General features: G+C 40.8%; 1 protein-coding gene across 8 annotated transcripts in view; it reads left to right on the top strand.

Annotated features, from left to right (window-relative positions):
- The first annotated feature begins 9,325 nt into the window (after positions 1-9,325).
- The window catches only part of ZZZ3 (zinc finger ZZ-type containing 3), a 137,816-nt gene continuing 127,350 nt past the window's right edge, over positions 9,326-19,791 (top strand). For 4 of the 8 annotated variants that reach the window (XM_023209120.2, XM_031933819.1, XM_031933820.1 and 1 more), the window contains exon 1: positions 10,149-10,244. The gene's annotated coding sequence lies outside the window, so the exon portion shown is untranslated. Of the gene's footprint in view, positions 9,582-10,148; positions 10,245-19,791 lie in introns of those variants that run through there. The other 4 variants (XM_023209110.1, XM_023209138.1, XM_031933818.1 and 1 more) reach the window with 2 other exon arrangements.

Consider the following 19,791-nt stretch of genomic DNA (forward strand, 5'->3'; position numbering starts at 1 on the left):
ATCACTGCACTCGGCCTCTTATTTCTTAATCAGAAATATGCAAACAAGTCATTCAGTGTAGTAAAGTCAGTTTTCATTTATTATTTTAGTTCTTTTAGACAGGGTTTGTCGAGCTCTGTCACCCAGGCTGGAGTGCCCAGCATTGAATACAGCTCACTGCAGTCTCCATCTCTTGGGATCAAGCGATCCTGCCACCTCAGCCTCCTGAGTACCTGAGACCACAGGTGTGCACCACCACACCTGGATAATTTATTTTTTGTAGAGACAAAGTCAGACTTTATTGCTCGGGCTGGTCATCAGTGTAGTACAATTTTGATGTTTAATGAAATGAATTTTAATAAGCAGCCATTTAAGATCTACTTGAAGTTTGTAAAAATATGTAGTAAAATATGATTCTACGATCTTCGTCACGGTGTGAATGTTATTGATTTTTTTTGAATCACCAGAATTTAGTGTAATGCCTAGTATTTAGTGGTTAATCAAAAAAGATTTGTTTTTAATGATTGTTATTTATTGAAACTTAGATTGTTTCATTTTACTAAAGTGCTTATATATATATATATATATATATAGCCACCATGACCAGCCAATCTTTTTTACATTATAATTGTCAAAATACATAATATGTTAAGTAAAGGGCTAGCAATACCATAGACTTGGAGCTAGAGATTGATCAATGTGTTGACAGATGTGGGATGAGAGAAATAGTTTCTCTAAGGATGATTTTCCTAGAAGTACTTAAGCTGAGAATTAGGCAAATTGCAATCAAAGGCTAGTGAGAGCCTATATGTATTAAGAGTCTATTGATTTATGGGCTGGGCATGGTGGCTCATGCCCTGTAATCCTAGCACTTTGGGAGGCCAACGTGGGTGGATCACTTGAGGTCAGGAGTTCCAGACCAGCCTGACCAACATAGTGAAACCCCATCTCTACTAAAAATACAAAATTAGCTGGATGTGGTGGCATGTGCCTGTAATCCCAGCTACTTGGGAGGCTGAGGCAGGAGAATTGCTTGAACCCGTGAGGTGGAGGTTGCAGTGAGCTGAGATCGTGCCACTGAACTCCAGCCTGGGCAACAAGAGCAAAACTGTCTAAAAAAAAAAAGATAAAAGAGTCTTGATTTATAATATGAAGGCGATTACTTTTCAGGCCCTGAAGTCCATTTGTTTAAATTCAAATCCTAGTAGCTATATTAACTATGATTTGGAACAATATTTAAAGTTCTCTGATTTCCAGTTTTCTTCATTTGCTAAATGAGAATGTTGTAGTTTGGGCTTTCCAGGAAGCAGACACTGAGATAGTGTTACTACATGCATATGATTTGTTGGGGAATAACACAGATGAAAGAAAATGAGAGGAACAGGATTGAGCAGGAGGAGTAACCAGAATGATGCAGACCTGACGAATTATCTGCCAGGCCCATAAGGCAATATGGAGCTAAGATTACCCATTGGAGGAGCCCTGCATTGGGCAGAAATGACTAGGCCCTTGTATTGTCACTAGGCCTTGTTCTGTCACTGACTAGTGGCTACCTGAAAAAGAGAATAAACTCAGCTTGACCCTGATGGAGCTAACAGAGATTGTCACCCACCCCTCTTCCTCTCAGCTGCACAGCAAGTGCTTTCTAGAAGAGGGGTCTGAACAGCAATCTTCATATCTGCCACACTCAGTCATAGGATTATGATAATTATGTGTATTGTTATATATAATATATACAACATAATTGGCACTTGGTGGTGTAATTCATCATTCTTCTCCTTTTCAAAATGTGTAATTTTTTTTTGAGATGGAGTCTCTCTGTCGCACAGGCTGAAGTGCAGTGGTGTGCACTTCAACCTCTGCCCCTCAGGTTCAGGTGATTCTCCTGCCTCAGCCTCCTGAGTAGCTGGGACTACAGGCGCACGCCACCATGCCTAGCTGAATTTTTGTATTTTTAGTAGAGATGGGGTTTCACCATATTGGTTAGGCTGGTCTCAAACTCCTGATCTCAAGTGATCCGCCCGCCTCAGCCTCCCAAAGTGCTGGGATTACAGGCGTGAGCCACCACATGCTAGGCCCAAAATGTGTGATTTCTAAGGATGCAACGTTAGTTATGTAAGAGTCCTGTCAAAAATATTTAATCTGGATCTAAGAAACAAGATAACTTTTTATATTTAAGTTTAAATAGTTTTAGGGGTACAGGTGGTTTTTGGTTACCATGGATAAATTCTTTAGTGGTGATTTCTGAGATTTTGGTGCACTAGTCACCTGAGCAGTGTACATTTTACCTAATATGTAGTCTTTTATGCCTCAGCCCCTCCCAAACTTAAATCCCAGTTCCCAAAGTCCATTATATCACTCGTATGCCATCGCATCCTCATAGCTTAACTTCCACTTGTGAGAACGTATGACATTTGGTTTTCCATTCCTGAGTTACTTAGAATACCAGTTCCATCCAAGTTGCCGCAAAAGACATTATTTCATTCCTTTTTATGGCTGAGTAGTATTCCATGGTGTATATATACCACATTTTTCCTTTTTTTTTTTTTTTTCCCTTGAGACAGAGTTTCACTCTTGTTGCCCAGGCTGAGATGCAATGGTGCAATCTTGGCTCACTGCAACCTCCACCTCCTGGGTTCAAACAATTCTACTTCAGCCTCCTGAGTAGCTGGGATTACAGGTGCCTGCCACCACGCCCAGCTAATTTCTGTATTTTTAGTAGAGTCAGGGCTTCACCATATTGGCCAGGCTGGTCTTGAACTCCTGACCTCAGGTGATCCGCCCGCCTCGGATCATAGGTGTGAGTGCTGGGATTATAGGTGTGAGCCTCTGTGCCCATATACCACGTTTTTCTTATCCATTTGTTGGTTGACAGGTACTTAGGTTAGTTCCATATCTTTGCACCTGTGAATTGTGCTGCTACAAAGATGCATGTGCATGTGTCTTTTTCATATGACTTCTTTTCCTTTGGGTGGATACCCAGTAGTGGGATTGCTGGATTGAATGGTAGTTCTACTTTTAGTTCTTTAAGGATTCTCCATACTGTTTTCCATAGTAGTTGTACTAGTTTACATTTCCACCAGCAGTGTAAAAGTGTTCCCTTTTCACCACATCCATGCCAACATCTATTATTTTTTGACTTTTTAATTATGGCCATTCTTGCAGGAGTAAGGTGGTATGTCATTACAGTTTTAATTTGCATTTCCCTGCTAATTAGTGATGAGCATTTTTTCATGTTTGTTAGCTGTTTGTATATCTTCTTTTGAGAATTGTCTCTTCATGTCCTTTGCCCACTTACTGATGGGATTTTTTTTTTTTTTTTCATGCTGATTTGTTTGAGTTCCTTGTAGATCCTGGATATTAGTCCTTTGTCAGATACGTAGTTTGTGAATATTTTCTCCCACTCTATGGGTTGTCTGTTTACTCAAGATAATTTTTTTTTTCTTTTTTTTTGAGACAGTCTCACTCTGTTGTCCAGGCTGGAGTGCAGTGATGTGATCTTGGCTCAGTTCAAGTGATTCTCCTGCCTCTGCCTCCTGAGTAGTTGGGACTATAGGTGCACGCCACCCCACCTAGCTAATTTTTGTATTTTTGTAGGAACTGGGTTTGACCATGTTGGTCAGACTGATCTCAAACTCCTGACCTCCAAGTGATCCATCTGCCTCTGTCTCCCAAAGTGCTGGGCTCACAGGCGTGAGCCACCGTGCCCAGCCCTTGGGATAACTTTTTTTTTTTTTTTTTGAGATGGAGTTTTGCTCTTGTCGCCCAGGTTGGAGTGCAGTGGCACAATCTTGGCTCACTGCAACCTCCACCTCCCAGGTTCAAGCGATTCTCCTGCCTCGGCCTCCCGAGTAGCTGGGATTACAGTCGCCTGCCACCATGCCCAGCTAATTTTTTCTTTCTATTGTTAGTAGAGACGGGGTTTCCCCATGTTGGCGAGGCTGGTCTCAAAATCCTGACCTCAGGTGATCTGTCCACCTTGGCCTCCCAAAGTGCTGGGATTACAGGCGTGAACCACTGCGCCCAGCCAGGATAATTTTTTTAAAGGCATACTTTATAAACACAGCTTGCCTGAATTCTAAAACATTAGTGTTATGATAGAAAAAGGCTAGATGAAGATTAAGATAACATGACTACTAAATGCAATGTGTGATCCTAGGTTGGGCCCTGGATTGGAAGAGATAGTCTCTAAGGAACCATACTGGAACAGTTTGGGAAATTTGAATATAGACTATGTATTAGATATTTGGTAATAGTATATCAATGTTGAGTTTCTTGAGTATGATAACCAGTAATATAGGAGAACAAACTTGTTAGGAAATTTATGCAGAAATGCTTGTTTTTAGGGTGGATGTCATGCTAATTTGAAACATACACAGTCAGACTGTAAGAGTTTCCTACCTAGGATGTGCTGTTTACCTCTTCCAAGCCCACAGAATTGCTTTCAGCCTAGATTGAGAGATGTTGTAATAAGGAGTCCCATAAAATTAACTGTTGGATTTACTAGAAAGATGCTGTTAAGGATACTCTTCACATGATGTTGTCATTGTGAGAAACTCAGAGAAATTCATCTTTAGTCTTAGTCCTGGAGTAGTAATGCCTCCTTTGGGCAAAATATTTGTTACCCTAGGTATACTAAACCTGGTATAACTGATTTTGTTTTTCCTTGTTACAACATCTGCTACAAAGCTTAAAGGAAGTTTTCAGAACCTTAGAGCATGTATTTTTAAAAAAATTATTTATTTTGAGACAGTTGTGCAGTGTTGCCTAGGCTGGAGTTGCATGGGCATGGCTCACTACAGCCTTAACCTCCCATGCTCAAGCAATCCTTCTACCTCAGGCTCAGCTGGGACCACAGGCTGGGACCACAGGCATGCGTCACCACACCTGGCTAATTTATTTTTATTTTTTGTAGAGATGGGGTCTCGCTATGTTGCCCAGGTTGGCCTTGAACTCTGTGCTCAAGCAGTCCGTCTAGCTTGGCCTCCCAAAGTCCTGGGACTGCAGACCTGTGAGCCCCTGCATCCAACCAAGCATGTATTTTTGTGCATCATTTTTGTTTCTACTCTCTTTTTGCCCTAAATTTCTCATTTTAATTATTTTGAATTCTGTTTTACCCATTATACTGATTTTTTTGGGTAAGCTACATGTATTTTTAGAAACAAGCAAGGTATAATTGTTAAAAATATGCCAAATATATTGGCCTTTTTGGTGATGTATAACAATGTCTTCCCCACCAGACAGTAGGCACCAGAAGGTTTTGTCTTGTTACCCCCCTTGTGTTTAACATAATGTATGAGACAAAATAGGTTTCTGGTAAATTTGTCTAATAAGTTCACATTTAGGACTCCATTTTCAAATTTCTTCCTCACTGGCTTTTGGTTACTACTGTTCAATTTTCCTTTACAGTTCTGGTCCCTCATTTCTCCTCTGTGGTTTTTACTTTCTTCCTTGCCCTCAACAATGTTAGTGCTTCTCAGGGTTTTGTTCTTGGTTTTGTTTTTCTCACTCTGTGCTCTCCCTGGGTAACCAAATCTAAACCTCAGGTTCCAGTTACTATTTCTAAGCTAAAGACTCACAAACCTGTACTTCCAGCTCAGACCTGAAGCCAGCATCCTCGACATGTATCTAACTGACGTTTGGGTGCTTCATTTAGATGTACTGGGGTTGCCTGAAACTCAGTATACCCTAATGAAACACATCATTCCCCCATCTAAACTTGCTCCTACTTTAGTATTTTCTGTGGTCATCAATAACACCTCCATCTCCCTGGTCACCCAAGCCAGGAATCCTAGACTCTCCTTTCACTTCCCACTAATTCAACTACCCAAATCTTAGAGATTCAGCCCCCAAAAGATCTGGACATATACTGTGTGTGGACATGAGGGCACTCATTAAACCAGTCATAATGCCATGATAGTGTCCTCAAATAGAAGAGTGGTTAAATAAATTATGCAATCATTTATCAGGGTTTATTTTTATTTTTTAGAGATGGGGTCCCACTGTGTTGCCCAGGCTGGGCTACAATGGCATGATCATAGCTCACTGCAGCTTCGAACTCCTTGGCTCTCAGGTGATCCTTCTGCCTTAGCCTCCAGAGTAGCTGGGAGTACAGGTGTGTACCACCATGCCTGGCTAATTTTAAAATATTTTTTGTAGAGATGGGATGTTGCTATGTTGCCCAGACTAGGCCTGAACTCCTGACTTCAAGTGATTCTCCCACATTGCCCTCCCAAAGTGCTGGGATTACAAGTGTGAGCCACCATGCTTGGCCCATTTCTTGGGGTTTTTGAAGAATATTTAATGACATAGAAAAAAAGCTCATGATCCAGTGAATTAGGATATATGACTTCATATCAGATTTTATATACAGGGGGAAAAAAAAACAGTGGTTTCTTTCAGGCAACAGTAAGTAGTAACAGTAAATAAATAATAACTTCCATCCCATGTAGGGGGCTTTGCATCAACTGTTTTCTTTCTCTGGAGTGTTTTTCCCACCTTTGCTCAACTAAATGCATTCACACTTTAGAAGTAGTGAATGCATACTTCATCTCAGATTGGATGTTGCTTCCTCAGAAGTACTTTAGAACATGTATGTACTTTTGGGCAGATGGACATATTCTTATAGTGACCTGCACTTTTTTTTATATATTCTCCAATTTAAAACTTAATTAAAAAGTAAACTTTAATGTCGAAAATGCAAACTTGGGGAGGGCAGAAAGATCACACACAAGGCTGTCACTTCACCCTTGGAGGGTTGCACAGCGGCTGGCAGAGGCGCTCCTCACTTCCCAGATGGGGTGTGTGTATGGGGGGCTGGGGACGGCCGGGCAGAGGCGCTCCTCACTTTCCAGACGGGGTGGGGGCCAGGCAGAGGGCTCCTCACTTCCCAGACGATGGGGTGGGCCGGGCAGAGGCGCTCCTCACTTCCCAGACGGGGCCGGGTGGGTGGGGGGGGGGGGGGGCGGGCAGCGGGGCTCTTCACTTTTCAGACAGTGGGGGGCCCGGGCAGAGGGGCTCCTCACTTCCCAGAGGGTGTGGTGGCGGGGAGGGCGCAGGGCAGAGGCGCTCCTCACTTCCCAGACAATGGGAGGGCGCTTCACTTTTCAGACAGTGGGGGGCCCGGGCAGAGGTTCTCCTCACTTCCCAGATTTGGGGGGGAAGGGCAGAGGTGCTTCTCACTTCCCAGACGGTGGGTGGGGGGGCAGGGCAGAGGCACTCCTCACTTCCCAGATGGTGGGCGGGGGGACGCACTCTTACATGACTAGTGTGCAGGAGATTTATTAGGGAATGCTTTTGGAATCATCACTTGTGGGACGGAAGAAAAGCTGAATTGGGCAGAAGCAGCTAGGCTTCAATGAAGTCTCAATGGAATGCCTTAGCTGATCCTGCAAGTTGTTCTGCAGGAGATGAGAAAATCCATCAGAATTGTACCAAATGGAGGTGAGAGGGCTGGGCCTTTTATCCCTGCATTGATCAGTCGCTGGATGTGGCCTCTCTGAGAACATTATGACACTGTCACACTGGCGTGCCTGAAAGGGGCTGACAACCTATGGCTTGCTATGGGTATGACTCTTGGTGGCAGCAGCTCAGTTCTTTATTCCTGAAGTGGGGTCTGAAAAGTGCATCTCAAGGCCTACCACAAATAGTATATATCTCATAGGATTGTCAGAAGCCCAAAATAGGGTAACATAGAAAAGTACACATCATTTGGCTTGGCACATAGGAATCAAAAGCATGCTAAGTATGGCTATTATAATAGAATTTGGCTCTATAAGTAGAAAGAGCAAGTTAGGGAAACGTGCTTACTTTTGTAAGTCTTAGTATAGGGCACTAGTATGTTTTATCTTTCCTTTTTTATTTTTGAGACAGAGTCTTGCTCCCTTGCCCAGGCTGGAGTGCAGTGGCGCGATCTCGGCTCACTGCAACCTTCACCTCCTGGGTTCCAGTGATTCTCCTGCCTCAGCTTCCCAAGTAGCTGGGATTACATGGGATAACAGGTGTGTGCCACCACACCTGGCCAATTTTTTCTATTTTTAATAGAGATGAAGTTTCACCATGTTGGCCAGATTAGTCTTTAACTCCTGATACCTCAGGTGATCTGCCTATCTCGGCCTCCCAAAGTGGTGAGATTACAGGCGTGAGCCACCGTGCCCACCCCCCCTTTTTTTTTTTGACATACTGCCACCCAGAAACACTGGTATGTTCAATAAATACTTGATGTGTTAATTAATATAAAAACATGTAACCCTTTTTCTTGAAGTAGATGTTACTTTGAATTGAACTCAAAGCTAAAATACAAAACACCATTTAAACAATTTAATAACTTTTATTAGCAACATAAAAGAAGGCACAACATGTATTCACTTGCCTTAAAAAAAAATAATGTTCCAAAGGAAAACAAAAGTAATGAAGCAGTACTGGACAAATGTCAAAGAAGAGCGCCGGTTAATGGCTTCTACCACTGGATTTTATATTTTTGGAACATAATCTTTATAGCCAGGGAAGGAGGTTTAGCTGTTTTTCCACAGCTCATAAATGATGTTGTTTATCTTCATTAATGTGTGTTGGGCTTCATTTTCCTACATGCTCAATATAGTTGGTAGATCTGTTTTGATATTACTGAGCACTGCTTTGTGCCAGGCACAATTCTGGGGATACAGTAATGAGCAAAATAGTTTACTAAGTCCCTGCTTTTAAAAATCTTACATTCTTGGTGGTGAGGATACTGACAAATAAATAAGGTCTGGAAGTTGTAACTGTTATGAAGAAATAAAAGCAGGTAAAGAGTTACAGCAATGGTGCAGGTGTACTTTTTTGGATACAGTGGTCTGGGCAGCCCTCTGAGAAGGGACCTGAAATATGCATCGAACATCGACGAGTTAAAAAAAATCTGGAGGAAATGTTCTGCCAGAGAAATCAGCAAGCGCAAAGGCCCGAAGTGGTTCGAGTTTGCGTGGTGTGGTACCAGCTAGAAAGCCAGAGGTGAACGAGGAGAGGCAGAAGCATCATCATAAATACACATATGGATGTTCTCCTGGCTTGGGACCACAGTGCTAAGGGAGGTGGGGTTTACAAATCTCTCAGGAGGCCACAAAGGGTAGGATGAAGCCGATTTCCAACGGCGGAGCTACGAGGACGCTTTTCCTCTGCTAGGGCCAGGTTGGACAATTGCAAGGGATGGACTGCAACCCGCTCTCGGAAGACCAACCTTCGCCCAGGGGCAGGGATGGGCCGGGAAGGGCCTCGGCAGCCCCCGACCCGCGGGCGCTGCACGGGCCGCGGTTACCAGCAGGCGGTGTAGTGAGCGCGCCTGCAGCAGCAGCAGCAGCAGCAGCAGCAACAACAGCAGCAGCAGCAGTCGCCGCCGCCGCCGCCCGCCCGTCCCAACGAGGAGGAGAAAGGAGGGGACCGGAAGGAGCCGCTGGTGCTGCGGGAAGTGGCAGGAGCTGGAGGCGGGGACCCACCTGGAAGCGCCGCGGCGCCGCTATCGAGCTTCCTGCAGCGGTGGCCACCCGAGCAAGTGCCGTGGCGGGGGCGGAGAGCGGCCAAGGCGGCGGCGCCTCCCCAAGTGGCCCGTGGCGTCCGACCCCGCGTGAAAGGTGAGCAGGAGCTCGGGGCACGTGGTGAGGGCCAAACACGGGGGAGGGAGAATGAAGGGGGAGGGAATGGGGATGGCAAACGATCGGCTTGGGACCCGGATTTGGAGCCAAGTACTGGGAGGGGGTGGGCTGGAGGCGACGACTGCGACGGCTGTGACGGCGAAGCCCCCACGTGGGGCGGGGGTGCGCGCGCACGTGTGCGCGGGCGAAAGGGGGGCGGGGAGGGCTCCTGGGAGGGCGTTGGGCGCGCGCTCGCTCAGTGGCAGCCCACGTGATGGGCACGCCGAAAATCTGTTTCCACGTGACAGGGAGGCCGGCTGAGGCAGCGCGTTGCGCTGTGTTTGTGTAGTATAACCGTGGTAATCGGAAGTTTTTAAGATTGCCGCTTTTCTTCTGTACAAGGGGAAAGGAGGAGACATATGAAGCGGAAAAGACTTCCTACTCAGTGTTTTAAATGTTCACTACTATGTTAGTGAAGTGCTTTTTAAGTTCCGAAATACTGATTTTTTTCTGTACCGCCATGTTAGAGGAAGCTCGCGAGATGCGAGTGTGTTTGTATCGCGAGATCTCTCGATTCTCGCGGGACCTCGTTGGCAGAGCAGTTGTCCTGGATGGCGGAGCCTTGGGTTCCGGGGGCCTGGGACCCGCAACTCTTTCTACAAGGCAAGTCGTTAGGGAGGGGCCCAGGGCGAGTGCCTCTTGGTGCCGGGATACGTGCTGTATCAGCTTCCTATAGTCTTGAAGGGAACGCAGTAACCCCATTGAGGCAACGCTGCCCTCCCCATCCCTCTGCGGGCGCTCCGCCACCTGCAAAAGCATATGCACCCCTCAGCCGGGTGCTTCTCCCCACGCAGTGATAGTTCCACCCTGTCCCACTCACTGGAAGTCCGGAGCCGTGCTCGTGCAGACCTGATGATTCCATTGGATACCGTTCCTCTTACTTTAAAACGTTCTTGTCAGTTTTTCCCTTGTTGCCATTTTCTAAAGTATTCCAGACCTGTTAACTATTTTGTCGCGTTTTCTGCTGCAGTACCTGTCTCCAGTCTCCTGAAACAGAACTCCTCCCATCTCTTTTCTCTGGGTGTCATTTGCTCATCACCCTGACTTCGTATTTTCAGTAACTTTTGGCAGTATTTGGAGGGCCCATTATGTCTCTGATAGCACCTAACGTCAGAAGAAAATCCTGCTTTTAATCATTTTGTACGTGCCTATTAACTCAGTTATCGGTAGGGTTTTAATTACCACTGTGTTACTGACGTTGCCATCTTTGATGTTTAGGGATGGTTACGTTACATATTTAGGGTAACAGACTGTTTCATATGAATTTTTATTTTTATTTTTTTGAGACGGAGTCTCGCTCTTGTTGCCTAGGCTGAAGTGCAGTGGGGCGATCTCGGCTCATTGCAACCTCCGCCTCCCGGGTTCAAGCGATTCTCCTGCCTCAGCCTCTCGAGTAGTGAGTAGCGAGTAGCTGGGTTTACAGTCGCTCTTCACCACGCCCGGCTAATTTTTGTATTTTTAGTAGAGACGGGGTTTCACCGTGTTGGCAGGCTAGTCTCAAACTCCTGACCCCAAGTGATCCACCTTCCTCAGCCTCCCAAAGTGCTGGGATTACAGCACTGTACAGGCGTGAGCCACCGCGCCCGGCCTCAGGTCGACTTTTTAGTAAAGAGCAAACTCAAACTTTGGTATCAGAGTTTGAGCTTTAGTTTTCTTAAATAAGTTTGAAATTAATTTAATATTTCTCTCCAATTCCCTAATGTCTCAGAAATCAATTTACAATATACCTTTGTTTTTTCGTATTCTTAAGTAGTGTTTGGATTTTTATTTTAAGTAGTTGCAGTACTAAATAGGGAGTGGGGAGTTAATTACAAAACGAATCAAATGACTAGTTAATTCTGTCATAGTTTGTTTTTTAAAACTACAGAAGTTTTTTTTTTTCCTGCACTTCATACAGAGGTATATAGTATAGAGTAACACAGTACTTATTTCAAGGTACCACAAAGTTCCATTCCTGAGTCTTAAATCTCTGTAACCAGCCTTTGTGGTTGCTCTGTATCATTCCAGATATTTCCATGTTTTAGTTTAGTTTTTGTTTCTTAAATGAAGGGGAGAAAGTGTTGTTTTATTGGTGTGTCAACACAACATTGGCAATCAGTAAATATTTTTTAGCCAAATTAAATTTTTGTTTAGTGGTATGTGCCTGTTTGTCAAGACTCATGTATGCATACTTAGATAAAAAGCAGATTTTTTTGTTTGTACTGATTTTTTTGGTAGTATAATCTTGTGGAAATATCACAAATGACTTATTTTTGCAGTAAAGTTGATTTATTGTGCTTGGTAGCTTTGCACAGAAAGTACATGTAAAACAATATTTAAATAAATTAATGTTTTATCACTTGAGTTTTATATTTTTATGTTTAATGTTTGTTACATATTTAACTTTATATATTATATATTCTAAACTGTAACCTAACTATATAGGAGTTTTTCATACGTTTTAAAAGTTTATCAGTATGATGAAAATGGTAGTTCTGACCCTGCAATTTAGTGATCTCAATTGGAGAGTGGTTGACATATCAGTAGTTGGTACAAACAAAGCTATATATACTTGAAGTTGCTAAGTGGCTATCATTTTGTAAGTGTTGTTTTTGTAATTTCCCCCTTAAACCTACCAGTAATAATATTTATCAGACCAGTCACACAAGAAAAGTGTCCACTCTTTGGGCAATGTGGTTTTTTGTTGTAACAGTGCAAGTAGAAATGTTGAGGAATAGAAGTGAGCGTTGAGAGATATGATGTTGGAAAGAGGAAAAGGGGATGTTGGGAGTGTAGAGGTTGATGTTGAAATGGAATTGGACAAGTTGGGGAGAAAAGAGGAATGTAGAAGGTTGACAGTGAGTCGAGAGCCATGGTCCAAGAATAGTTAGGCTCATAATAGTTGGAGGACAGCCGAGTCAGTATTTGAGGCAACTTTCTCCTCCTATTTTTTTAAGACAGTTCTGGGTCCGTTCACAGAATTGCTAGATATTTCCTGTCATAAAAGTCAGCAGCTTAAGGTGATACTTAATTGAAACCTTGTGAATTCTTTACTTTAGATAAAGCTATTCTGTTAAATAACATTTGTTAAGTACATTTTATTATTATTTGTAGAAGTAGAAAATTGTGAAAGTGACAATGAGTTTGAAGGTCACAGTTCTACAATGGCCTTTGCAAAGGTGTCTGCATAAATTTAGCTTGGTAACTCGGCCTTTAATAGTCAACGTACATCTGATCTATGAAATAATATATGTTCCTTATTCTTAGGACTTTTGTTTTATAAACTTTTCAGTAGTGGGTCTTGGGAATTACCAGTCTTTTACAGACACGAAATTATTTGTACTTGGTAGAAATATACTGAGAAAAATCCAAGGAAGAGGAAAAATGTGTTTTTACATGGTTTGTTTTTGCTTGAGTAAAATTTAAATAACCAAGAAATTTAATTTTCATTTTTCTCAATTATTACAGTCATATAAATGATGAGAGCTAATGAACTTCAGTGATCAGAGGAAATTAGTAACAGTGATAATATGATAATACTGATTTGTTCTCACTTGAATTTTTTCCTTAAGGTCTGACACCATGCCAGTTTCCACAAACCTGTAACTTTAAGTTACCTTAAGCTGGCCGAGTGGCTTACGCCTATAATACCAGCACTTTGGGAGGCTGAGGTGGGAGGATTGCTTGAGACCAGCAACAACATAGTCAGACCACGTTTCTACCAAAAAACAAAAATAAAAACAAAACTGGGCGTGGTAGTGCATGCCTGTAGTACCAGCTACTTGGGAGGCTGAGATCGGAGGATCACTTGAGCCCAGAAGGTTGAGACTGCAGTGAACTGTGATTGCACCATTGCACTCCAGCCTGGGCAACAGAGTGGGACCATGGGTCAAAAATAAAATAAAAACACCTAAATTTCATACGAAAATTCAGTTTGGAGTTGCCTACAAGGAATAGTTGCTGGAAGAGTTTCATTTTTATAGTAGTATTTACTGGAGATTTGGTGTATACTCTGGTGCAAATTTCTGTCGTTAATGCTCTGATAACTACTATAATTGTACTCTGAAAACCACTCTCAGCAAATATTTCCCAAAGTCCAAAGTCTTGACTTGATTATTTTGTTTGACCCTTTGCTTTTCACTTTTTCTGTTTTTCTTTTCAGCTGATCTTTCTCATTTATGTAGGTAATTTTTGTCTTATTAGAGAGGAGTGAGTGAGTAACTTGCCCTGAGGAGACTATCACTTTGTGATTAATCAAACTATTCAGGTATTATTATTACTGTTGTTTTTGGAACTCCGGTATATTTGTAAGATAGAGTCAGTGATTCAACTGACATTTATTGCTAATGACCTCAGCCATTTGAAACATAGCAGAAATCCTGGACATGAAAAAATCTGTAAGCCTTCAAAATGACTGCAACCAAGTATAATAAGCCATTAGCCTTTATTAGGAAACAACTAATTGGAAGTAGTCCACAGATAAAAATCTTCAGTGTTGGCCATTGGAGTTAGGGACATTGGCAGCTGAAATGACATCTTCAGGGGAAAAGGAAGAACTATTAAAAAGTAGGTGGAACTATGGTGGAATAGTGTTTTAAGGCCATTACATAAAGACATACACTCCTATAATCATTAACTTCTGAAGGAATGACAGTATCATAGAGCATCCTAGTAAGTTGATGTGTGACAATGATGACTTTAATAATAAACCTTTATTTCTGTGTATTATGTTTAAGGAAGTAAGAAATTGGTGTCTTTTGAGATTGCTATAAAAGTAAACATTTTCAAAACTCTGTTAATTAAATGTTACGTTTCAGTTTTCTGGAAAATTTACTTGTAGATCTCTCCTTATCAGATGATACCAAATAAAAATGGTACTATTGTGTGTGGAACTTCGTTTTATTTTATTATTTTAACCTATTTATCTTTCTACTTAATATTTCAAGGAAACTCCCAAACAAGACTCTGTTATATTTAATATTTGATATCAGTAATGAACAACCAGTTGCCTAAAGATTAGCACATTTGCTAATGAAGAAAATAGTAAAGCAGATAATTAGAATTAGTAAATGACCTATGCATATGATTCAGTTGTATAGTTTTGAATCCTGGTATTGAGTCTATTAGCCTAAGTGTCCTAAGGTGCCAGGTTTTTGTAGTGAGTTTTCTTCGTTGCATTGCTGGCCTTCTCTGTCTAATTTAGTATGTTAATTTAAACCTTATGCTTCCATTAGTGGTAAAGTAGATAGTCTTTGACTTGTGTATAAGGTGTGTGTATGTATTTTAATGATTTTGAAAGCTGGCTTGAGGAATTAGATCTTGGGAATTAATAGAATTATTATTAGAATTTTGATATATTGCTTCCATTATTTTAATGTATATTTTTTACATATTTGTGGGTAAAAGCATTTAGTTTGATGTCCTGCTTTTTAACCTACTGTTAGGTAACACTTTCCCATTCTCACAATACATCTTAATAACTATCATTATAAATGATTGTAAAATATTCTGTGCAGTGAACATATCATGTTACCCCCCATGCGAAGAACATGTTTATACACGTTTCTTGTATATAGTATTATCTCTCTCTTGTGTGTTGCCAGAATTGATTTTTTAGGTACATGTTAAAGGCTCTTAAAACATACTGCACAATATTAATGAAAAGGGATAAATTTGTATTCTCTTTCGAGTGGTTGTTACCCTTCACTCATCAACACTTAACATTTTTTATAAAGGTTTAATGGGGATGTATGACATATTGTGCTTTATTTCTTTAATTACTGAGGTGAAGCATGTTTATAGATGTATTTATCTTGTGATCTTTGAAAATAAATAGATTTTAACATTATTGCAGTCAAACATCTTTTTGTTTGTTTGTTTTGAGATGGAGTCTTGCTCTATTGCACAGGCTGCAGTGCAGTGGCACCATCTCGGCTCACTGCAGCCTCTATCCCCCAGGTTCAAGTGATTCTCCTGCCTCAGCCTCCTGAGTAGCTGGGACTACAGATGCATACTACCGTGCCCAGCTAATTTTTGTATTTTTGTAGAGATGGGGTTTCGCCTTGTTGGTCAGGCTAGTCTGGAACTCCTGACCTGAGGTGATCTGCTTGCCTCGGTCTGCCAAAGTGCTGGGATTACAGGGGTGAGCCACCGTGCCCAGCCCAAACATCTTGATATAATTTTGTTCTACTGATTTTATGAAATTCCTCCCTTTTTAGAACTGTAATAAACAATATTGGTTTAATTCTGTTTGTTTAGTTTTTCTAAGTTAGATTTAAATAAATTTAAGTTTTTACCTTATCTGGCATTGGTGTGAAATGAGAATTTAAATATTTTCCTCCACATTGGTAATTTTCTCAACTTGTTTAAATAATGCTTTATTTAATTTTTAAATTTTTCTCATTTTTTTGTTATGCTTCATTTTTACATTTTAATCATTTTTATTTTAAATTGTTTATTTTTATCCCAGTCCTTAAAAACATTCATATTGTTTTTAGATGATTCTATGATATGTTTAACATATTTTGCCTTGGCTTTCTTACTGTGGTGGTTGTTTCCTTATTTATTTTTAAGATTACTGTAAGTTGAGAATAATAAAGCTTATTTTTGAACAAAACAATGTTTTATAATTCCTTCTCTTGTCAGACAAAATTTGAAATAAGATTTTTCCATGCCACATAATTTAGTTGCATTCAATGAAAATTTCCCCCTTCTTGAACAGAGATAAAATATGAAACTACTTAAAAGTACTATGCTGGCCACAGTGGCTCATGCCTGTAATCCCAACACTTTGGGAAACTGAAGTGGGAGGATTGCTTCAGCCCAGGGGTTCGACACCAGCTTGGGCAACGTAGTGTGACCTCGTCTCTACAAAAAATACACAAAATTAGCCTGGTGTGGTGGCTTGTGCCTGTAGTTTCAGCTACTGGGGAGGATGAGGTGGAAGGATCACTGGACCCCAAAAGGTTGAGGCTACAGTGAGCCCAGATTGCGCCCCTACACTCCAGCCTGGGTGACACAGTGAGATCCTGTGTCAAAAAACCCTCAACAACAAACTGTAAGGAGAAAAACTACTTTGGCAGATTTTGGGGAATTAGAGAAATTATCTTCTAAAATTAACAGTTTAGGATGTATGCTTAGAGTGTTAAACAGCAGTATACAACTTGATATCATATACCTCTAATATATTAAAATTTTTCATTTAAAGCTGTAGCACTTGGGTTACAGAATCACAGTAACTTTCTTCTTCAAATGTTGAGATAGCAATATGATACATGTACTGAAATTTAATAACACAAGACATTCAAGTAAGCTTTAGGAAGGTATCTATGTCAAAGAGAGCGTTTTTAATACTGAAAGTGGTTACTGTTTACTATGATGCCTTTTTTTTTCTGTTATGAAATAATTTGTGATCTCAAAATAATTGAAAAAAGGTATTTATGTTTGTTTACATTTTGAAATTGTGATGGCTGCAAAGCTGTTAATTTTATTAAATGGTTTTAATGTTTTTTGTTCACAGATTTTTCTGGTTACAATAATGCTAGTAAGAAAAGCCAGATTAAGTAACTCTGAGTGTGAAAAAATAATAAATATTTGAAAAAAAAAAAGTGTGTCCTGTGCTTAAAGAACACCTACAGAGAATTGAAGATGAACAATTCAATGTGATGTAATTTCCTTCTATCTTGGGTTATGGTGAGATTTAAAGGGATTGGAACTAACTTACACCTTTTTTGCTATTGAAATTCTGCTGCCCCATGAGAGATGAGTTGCTTTTTCAAAATGTCACTGAAATGATCCAGGAAATAGAGTTGCTAATTATACTCTGGCACTATTTACCTTCCTTACTAGTTTTTAAAGTTTTTTTTTAATTGGTCGGAAGTTCAAGGAAAATAGATCCTGCCATTGTTACACACTTTCCCATTGGAAAGCAGATGGATGTGTTTCATAAATAAAACGAAATAATGCTGTTAGGTGGCTTGGCTGTATTATAGAGGGAACTACCAAGATTATTTCTCCTGGCAAAGGGGTGTGTGTGAGATTTATCCACTGATAGCCCTTGAAGAACTTTGTAATACTTTCTCTTTTTTTTATTTACTTTTTTAATTTCCATAGATTATTGGGGATGTAATACTTCTGTATATTAACTCTCCACTCCCCACCCCAAACCTATAATTCTTACCTGAACTGTCTTCACCGTATGTAGATTTTTATGGTGTTTTTGCAGTAATTTTTTTTTTTTTTTTTTGAGACCGAGTCTTACTCTGTTGCCCAGGCTGGAGTGCAGTGGCATGATCTTGGCTCACTGCAACCTCTGCCTCCTGATTTCAAGCAATTCTCCTGACTTAGCCTCCTGAGTAGCTGGGACTACAGACATGCACCACTATGCCCGGCTCATTTTTGTATTTTTCGTAGAGATGGGGTTTCGCCATGTTGGCGAGACTGGTCTTGAACTCCTGACCTCAAGTGATCCGCCCACCTCGGCCTCCCAAAGTGCTGAGATTACAGGCGTGAACCACTGTACCTGGCCAATGTGTCTTTTCCTAAGGAGAAATCTCTTTTTCCTTCTTTTTAAATAAAGGTAAATGCAATTAAAGTCTAGTACACGTAGAAAGTTCTCATAAATGTACACCTCAGTGAATTTTCAGTGTGAACACACTGGTGTAACCGTCACTAAGAGGAACACTGTCAGAACTCCAAAAACTTCTGTGTTTATTCCGGTCATTAATGGTCCCTAGGTGCCACCCCCCACCAAGAGAAACCACTTTTGATGTCTAGTATCATAGAATTATTTGCTTTTGAGCCTAGGATTTATACAGTATGTATTGTTTTTGTGTTTGGCCTTTTTTGCTCAATGTTATGTTTGTGAGATTCAATTGTTTTATTGTGTCTTCATCCTGTTCTAATATGAGTAACCTGAGAAATCCTATAACTCAACCTGATTTGTACCTGGAGATCTCAACACTTAGACATTTTTCTCATGGCATTCATAGTTTTCAAGAACTCCTAGGAGGGGACATCAAATAAAAGCCTTCTTTGTTTTAGACTCTGTGGTAGCCTTCTTTTGTATTTTAATGCTATTTGGGTAAACAGTATATTTTAAAATTTTTGTCACTGATGGCTTATGCAGTACTTCAGTTGCTTTTGTTTTGTTTTTTCCTACTTAAAAATTTTATTTTAAAAACTATAGTACAGGATTCCTGGCCAGCTAATGGCCATTTGGACTTTTATCTTATGAGTTGGTAGCTTTCTTTTCATTCTTTGAATTCCTCAAGCGTGATTCCCATTCTAATTTTTATGAGACCATGTAGTATCTTCAGTTATTTCAAAGCATGTTGTGAGCCTCCCCACCAAGAAAAAGATTCCAATTTAAGTTTAAGCCACTTTACTTTCAAAATACTTACATTTATGAACAGTACAATTTTTATGTTCATGAACAGTACAACATTGTGGTGTGTAGATTATAAAATCAAAAGGCTGGTAAAATATTGGGAATCAACTAAGAGCCTTACCAGCTTATTAACCCCTTTCAGGCTAGCTTCAAGTGTAAAGTGCAACTTTTGTGTGTGTGTGTGTGTGTGTGTGGCAGAGTCTCACTCTGTCACCCAGGATGGAGAGCAGTGGCGCAATCTTGGCTCACTGCAAACTTTAGCTCCTGAGTTCAAGCGATTCTTGTGCCTCAGCCTCCCGAGTAGCTGGGATTACAGGCGCCTACTACCACGCCCGGCTAATTTTTGTATTTTTAGTAGAGGCGGGGTTTCTCCATGTTGTCCAGGCTGGTTTCGAACTCCTGACCTCAGGTGATCTGCCTGCCTTGGCCTCCCAAAGTGTAGGGATTACAGGCGTGAGCCACCCTGCCTGGCCATAAAGTGCAGCTTTCTTCTCAGGAGTTCTCCTTTAGTATTTTCGTCCCATTTCACTTTCTTAGTTTTAAGGAAAGTCATAGATTTATGACTGTATTCCTGCACATAATTTTTCTTTCATATAAGTCCTATGGTTATGATATGCCTGGATGATATGTGCATATAATTAATATAATTAATATAAAGGCTTAATTTCCTTTATAAGCGAATTTTGGTTATTTCAGTCAGTAAGTGTTAGGGCCAGAATATTATAAATGGCAAATAGTTGTTGAAATTAGATATTTTGGTCATGATTAAGAGTAATGTGTATG

This window comes from Piliocolobus tephrosceles, chromosome 1 (assembly GCF_002776525.5).
Source record: "Piliocolobus tephrosceles isolate RC106 chromosome 1, ASM277652v3, whole genome shotgun sequence".
NCBI lineage: Eukaryota > Metazoa > Chordata > Mammalia > Primates > Cercopithecidae > Piliocolobus > Piliocolobus tephrosceles.